This window comes from Schistocerca serialis, unplaced genomic scaffold (assembly GCF_023864345.2).
Source record: "Schistocerca serialis cubense isolate TAMUIC-IGC-003099 unplaced genomic scaffold, iqSchSeri2.2 HiC_scaffold_1225, whole genome shotgun sequence".
Taxonomy (NCBI): domain Eukaryota; kingdom Metazoa; phylum Arthropoda; class Insecta; order Orthoptera; family Acrididae; genus Schistocerca; species Schistocerca serialis.
In genome coordinates this window covers 107,501-112,835 of record NW_026047431.1, presented here as the reverse complement: position 1 = coordinate 112,835, position 5,335 = coordinate 107,501, and the positions used below count along the sequence as shown (strand labels likewise).

Below are 5,335 nucleotides of genomic sequence, written 5' to 3'. Positions count from 1 at the left end.
TCCCTGGTTGATCCTGCCAGTAGTCATATGCTTGTCTCAAAGATTAAGCCATGCATGTCTCAGTACAAGCCGCATTAAGGTGAAACCGCGAATGGCTCATTAAATCAGTTATGGTTCCTTAGATCGTACCCACGTTACTTGGATAACTGTGGTAATTCTAGAGCTAATACATGCAAACAGAGTCCCGACCAGAGATGGAAGGGACGCTTTTATTAGATCAAAACCAATCGGTCGGCTCGTCCGGTCCGTTTGCCTTGGTGACTCTGAATAACTTTGGGCTGATCGCACGGTCCTCGTACCGGCGACGCATCTTTCAAATGTCTGCCTTATCAACTGTCGATGGTAGGTTCTGCGCCTACCATGGTTGTAACGGGTAACGGGGAATCAGGGTTCGATTCCGGAGAGGGAGCCTGAGAAACGGCTACCACATCCAAGGAAGGCAGCAGGCGCGCAAATTACCCACTCCCGGCACGGGGAGGTAGTGACGAAAAATAACGATACGGGACTCATCCGAGGCCCCGTAATCGGAATGAGTACACTTTAAATCCTTTAACGAGTATCTATTGGAGGGCAAGTCTGGTGCCAGCAGCCGCGGTAATTCCAGCTCCAATAGCGTATATTAAAGTTGTTGCGGTTAAAAAGCTCGTAGTTGGATTTGTGTCCCACGCTGTTGGTTCACCGCCCGTCGGTGTTTAACTGGCATGTATCGTGGGACGTCCTGCCGGTGGGGCGAGCCGAAGGCGTGCGACCGCCTCGTGCGTGCTCGTGCGTCCCGAGGCGGACCCCGTTGAAATCCTACCAGGGTGCTCTTTATTGAGTGTCTCGGTGGGCCGGCACGTTTACTTTGAACAAATTAGAGTGCTTAAAGCAGGCAAGCCCGCCTGAATACTGTGTGCATGGAATAATGGAATAGGACCTCGGTTCTATTTTGTTGGTTTTCGGAACCCGAGGTAATGATTAATAGGGACAGGCGGGGGCATTCGTATTGCGACGTTAGAGGTGAAATTCTTGGATCGTCGCAAGACGAACAGAAGCGAAAGCATTTGCCAAGTATGTTTTCATTAATCAAGAACGAAAGTTAGAGGTTCGAAGGCGATCAGATACCGCCCTAGTTCTAACCATAAACGATGCCAGCCAGCGATCCGCCGCAGTTCCTCCGATGACTCGGCGGGCAGCCTCCGGGAAACCAAAGCTTTTGGGTTCCGGGGGAAGTATGGTTGCAAAGCTGAAACTTAAAGGAATTGACGGAAGGGCACCACCAGGAGTGGAGCCTGCGGCTTAATTTGACTCAACACGGGAAACCTCACCAGGCCCGGACACCGGAAGGATTGACAGATTGATAGCTCTTTCTTGATTCGGTGGGTGGTGGTGCATGGCCGTTCTTAGTTGGTGGAGCGATTTGTCTGGTTAATTCCGATAACGAACGAGACTCTAGCCTGCTAACTAGTCGCGTGACATCCTTCGTGCTGTCAGCGATTACTTTTCTTCTTAGAGGGACAGGCGGCTTCTAGCCGCACGAGATTGAGCAATAACAGGTCTGTGATGCCCTTAGATGTTCTGGGCCGCACGCGCGCTACACTGAAGGAATCAGCGTGTCTTCCTAGGCCGAAAGGTCGGGGTAACCCGCTGAACCTCCTTCGTGCTAGGGATTGGGGCTTGCAATTGTTCCCCATGAACGAGGAATTCCCAGTAAGCGCGAGTCATAAGCTCGCGTTGATTACGTCCCTGCCCTTTGTACACACCGCCCGTCGCTACTACCGATTGAATGATTTAGTGAGGTCTTCGGACTGGTACGCGGCATTGACTCTGTCGTTGCCGATGCTACCGGAAAGATGACCAAACTTGATCATTTAGAGGAAGTAAAAGTCGTAACAAGGTTTCCGTAGGTGAACCTGCGGAAGGATCATTACCGACTAGACTGCATGTCTTTCGATGTGCGTGTCGTGTCGCGCAACACGCTACCTGTACGGCTCGCAGTAGCTGTGCGCCGCGTGCGGAACCACGCGTTCGTCTCAAAACTAACGGCAATGTTGTGTGGTACGAGCGCTGAAGCGCTGGAGCGGCTGGCCTGCGGCACCTGGCGCCTGGCGCCGGTTTTGAATGACTTTCGCCCGAGTGCCTGTCCGCTCCGGTGTGGAGCCGTACGACGCCCATCGGCCGTGAGGCCGTTGGACACTGAACGCTGGAACAGGGGCCGCCACACGCCTCAGTCCCGCCTATGCAACTGTCTTGAAAGAGATAGTGGAAACTACGAAAAGATCACCCAGGACGGTGGATCACTCGGCTCGTGGGTCGATGAAGAACGCAGCAAATTGCGCGTCGACATGTGAACTGCAGGACACATGAACATCGACGTTTCGAACGCACATTGCGGTCCATGGATTCCGTTCCCGGGCCACGTCTGGCTGAGGGTCGGCTACGTATACTGAAGCGCGCGGCGTTTGCCCCGCTTCGCAGACCTGGGAGTGTCGTGGCCGCCTGTGGGGCCGGCCGCGTCTCCTTAAACGTGCGATGCGCGCCCGTCGCCTGGCGGTTCGCATACCGGTACTTACTCGGTAGCGTGCACAGCCGGCTGGCGGTGTGGCGTGCGACACCTCGTACAACGACCTCAGAGCAGGCGAGACTACCCGCTGAATTTAAGCATATTACTAAGCGGAGGAAAAGAAACTAACAAGGATTCCCCCAGTAGCGGCGAGCGAACAGGGAAGAGTCCAGCACCGAACCCCGCAGGCTGCCGCCTGTCGTGGCATGTGGTGTTTGGGAGGGTCCACTACCCCGACGCCTCGCGCCGAGCCCAAGTCCAACTTGAATGAGGCCACGGCCCGTAGAGGGTGCCAGGCCCGTAGCGGCCGGTGCGAGCGTCGGCGGGACCTCTCCTTCGAGTCGGGTTGCTTGAGAGTGCAGCTCCAAGTGGGTGGTAAACTCCATCTGAGACTAAATATGACCACGAGACCGATAGCGAACAAGTACCGTGAGGGAAAGTTGAAAAGAACTTTGAAGAGAGAGTTCAAAAGTACGTGAAACCGTTCTGGGGTAAACGTGAGAAGTCCGAAAGGTCGAACGGGTGAGATTCACGCCCATCCGGCCACTGGCCTCCGCCCTCGGCAGATGGGGCCGGCCGCCCGCGCGGAGCAATCCGCGGCGGGGTCGTGTCCGGTTGCCTTTCCACTCGCCGCGGGGTGGGGCCGTTCCGGTGTGCGGTGGGCCGCACTTCTCCCCTAGTAGGACGTCGCGACCCGCTGGGTGCCGGCCTACGGCCCGGGTGCGCAGCCTGTCCTTCCGCGGGCCTCGGTTCGCGTCTGTTGGGCAGAGCCCCGGTGTCCTGGCTGGCTGCCCGGCGGTATATCTGGAGGAGTCGATTCGCCCCTTTGGGCGCTCGGGCTCCCGGCAAGCGCGCGCGGTTCTTCCCGGATGACGGACCTACCTGGCCCGGCCCCGGACCCGCGCCGCTGTTGGCTCGGGATGCTCTCGGGCGGAATAATCGCTCCCGTCAGCGGCGCTTCAGCTTTGGACAATTTCACGACCCGTCTTGAAACACGGACCAAGGAGTCTAACATGTGCGCGAGTCATTGGGCTGTACGAAACCTAAAGGCGTAATGAAAGTGAAGGTCTCGCCTTGCGCGGGCCGAGGGAGGATGGGGCTTCCCCGCCCTTCACGGGGCGGCGGCCTCCGCACTCCCGGGGCGTCTCGTCCTCATTGCGAGGTGAGGCGCACCTAGAGCGTACACGTTGGGACCCGAAAGATGGTGAACTATGCCTGGCCAGGACGAAGTCAGGGGAAACCCTGATGGAGGTCCGTAGCGATTCTGACGTGCAAATCGATCGTCGGAGCTGGGTATAGGGGCGAAAGACTAATCGAACCATCTAGTAGCTGGTTCCCTCCGAAGTTTCCCTCAGGATAGCTGGTGCTCGTACGAGTCTCATCCGGTAAAGCGAATGATTAGAGGCCTTGGGGCCGAAACGACCTCAACCTATTCTCAAACTTTAAATGGGTGAGATCTCCGGCTTGCTTGATATGCTGAAGCCGCGAGCAAACGACTCGGATCGGAGTGCCAAGTGGGCCACTTTTGGTAAGCAGAACTGGCGCTGTGGGATGAACCAAACGCCGAGTTAAGGCGCCCGAATCGACGCTCATGGGAAACCATGAAAGGCGTTGGTTGCTTAAGACAGCAGGACGGTGGCCATGGAAGTCGGAATCCGCTAAGGAGTGTGTAACAACTCACCTGCCGAAGCAACTAGCCCTGAAAATGGATGGCGCTGAAGCGTCGTGCCTATACTCGGCCGTCAGTCTGGCAGTCATGGCCGGTCCTTGCGGCCGGCCGCGAAGCCCTGACGAGTAGGAGGGTCGCGGCGGTGGGCGCAGAAGGGTCTGGGCGTGAGCCTGCCTGGAGCCGCCGTCGGTGCAGATCTTGGTGGTAGTAGCAAATACTCCAGCGAGGCCCTGGAGGGCTGACGCGGAGAAGGGTTTCGTGTGAACAGCCGTTGCACACGAGTCAGTCGATCCTAAGCCCTAGGAGAAATCCGATGTTGATGGGGGCCGTCATAGCATGATGCACTTTGTGCTGGCCCCCGTTGGGCGAAAGGGAATCCGGTTCCTATTCCGGAACCCGGCAGCGGAACCGATACAAGTCGGGCCCCTCTTTTAGAGATGCTCGTCGGGGTAACCCAAAAGGACCCGGAGACGCCGTCGGGAGATCGGGGAAGAGTTTTCTTTTCTGCATGAGCGTTCGAGTTCCCTGGAATCCTCTAGCAGGGAGATAGGGTTTGGAACGCGAAGAGCACCGCAGTTGCGGCGGTGTCCCGATCTTCCCCTCGGACCTTGAAAATCCGGGAGAGGGCCACGTGGAGGTGTCGCGCCGGTTCGTACCCATATCCGCAGCAGGTCTCCAAGGTGAAGAGCCTCTAGTCGATAGAATAATGTAGGTAAGGGAAGTCGGCAAATTGGATCCGTAACTTCGGGATAAGGATTGGCTCTGAGGATCGGGGCGTGTCGGGCTTGGTCGGGAAGTGGGTCAGCGCTAACGTGCCGGGCCTGGGCGAGGTGAGTGCCGTAGGGGTGCCGGTAAGTGCGGGCGTTTAGCGCGGGCGTGGTCTGCTCTCGCCGTTGGTCGGCCTCGTGCTGGCCGGCGGTGCAGGATGCGCGCGCCTGCGCGGCGTTCGCGCCCCGGTGCTTCAACCTGCGTGCAGGATCCGAGCTCGGTCCCGTGCCTTGGCCTCCCACGGATCTTCCTTGCTGCGAGGCCGCGTCCGCCTTAGCGTGCTCCTCCGGGGGCGCGCGGGTGCGCGGATTCTCTTCGGCCGCCATTCAACGATCAACTCAGAACTGGCACGGACT

General features: G+C 57.9%; 2 non-coding genes and 1 pseudogene across 2 annotated transcripts; all 3 read left to right on the top strand.

Moving 5' to 3' along the window:
- Positions 1 to 1,909, top strand: LOC126436034 (small subunit ribosomal RNA). The gene has a single exon (XR_007580370.1). It is a non-coding gene; the product is annotated as a small subunit ribosomal RNA (ribosomal RNA).
- Positions 1,910 to 2,260: 351 nt separating this feature from the next.
- On the top strand, positions 2,261 to 2,415 carry LOC126436018 (5.8S ribosomal RNA). Its single transcript, XR_007580355.1, has one exon. It is a non-coding gene; the product is annotated as a 5.8S ribosomal RNA (ribosomal RNA).
- Positions 2,416 to 2,603: 188 nt separating this feature from the next.
- The window catches only part of LOC126436004 (large subunit ribosomal RNA), a 5,340-nt pseudogene continuing 2,608 nt past the window's right edge, over positions 2,604 to 5,335 (top strand).